Below are 477 nucleotides of genomic sequence, written 5' to 3' on the forward strand. Positions count from 1 at the left end.
TGCTGAAAATTCAGCTTTGATCACAGGAATAAATTATATTTTAACCCTTTAACTGTCACTCACATTTTTGAACATAGAGGTGAAAGTGCACGATCCAAACTTAAATTTGTATAATTCATGAACATTTTGTAACATGATACTGATGTACCATTTTCATGGTAATGCAATGTTTGATTTTAAAATGGGTTTCAAAGGATGAATTTTGAGATTTTAAGTTTTCAATTGATATATCATTTCTGATTATTTCTAAAGTGTGATAGAGAAAAAGGCAACAATCAACAAGACTTTTTTTGACAAAGGTCAGAACTTCTGTTATGATGTAGATTTTTGAGGTGCACTCTTGTCATAAATTAATCTATTACTTTTCCTACATAGATATTTTACCAATGTTTTTGTAAAAAAATATTTTGGAGTCTTAGACCTTTCCAACGATATATATAGTTTGTCATGATTAGATTAGGATTTAATTGTAATATA

Source organism: Sinocyclocheilus grahami, unplaced genomic scaffold (genome assembly GCF_001515645.1).
Source record: "Sinocyclocheilus grahami isolate Dianchi unplaced genomic scaffold, SAMN03320097.WGS_v1.1 scaffold18776.1, whole genome shotgun sequence".
Classification (NCBI taxonomy): Eukaryota; Metazoa; Chordata; class Actinopteri; order Cypriniformes; family Cyprinidae; genus Sinocyclocheilus; species Sinocyclocheilus grahami.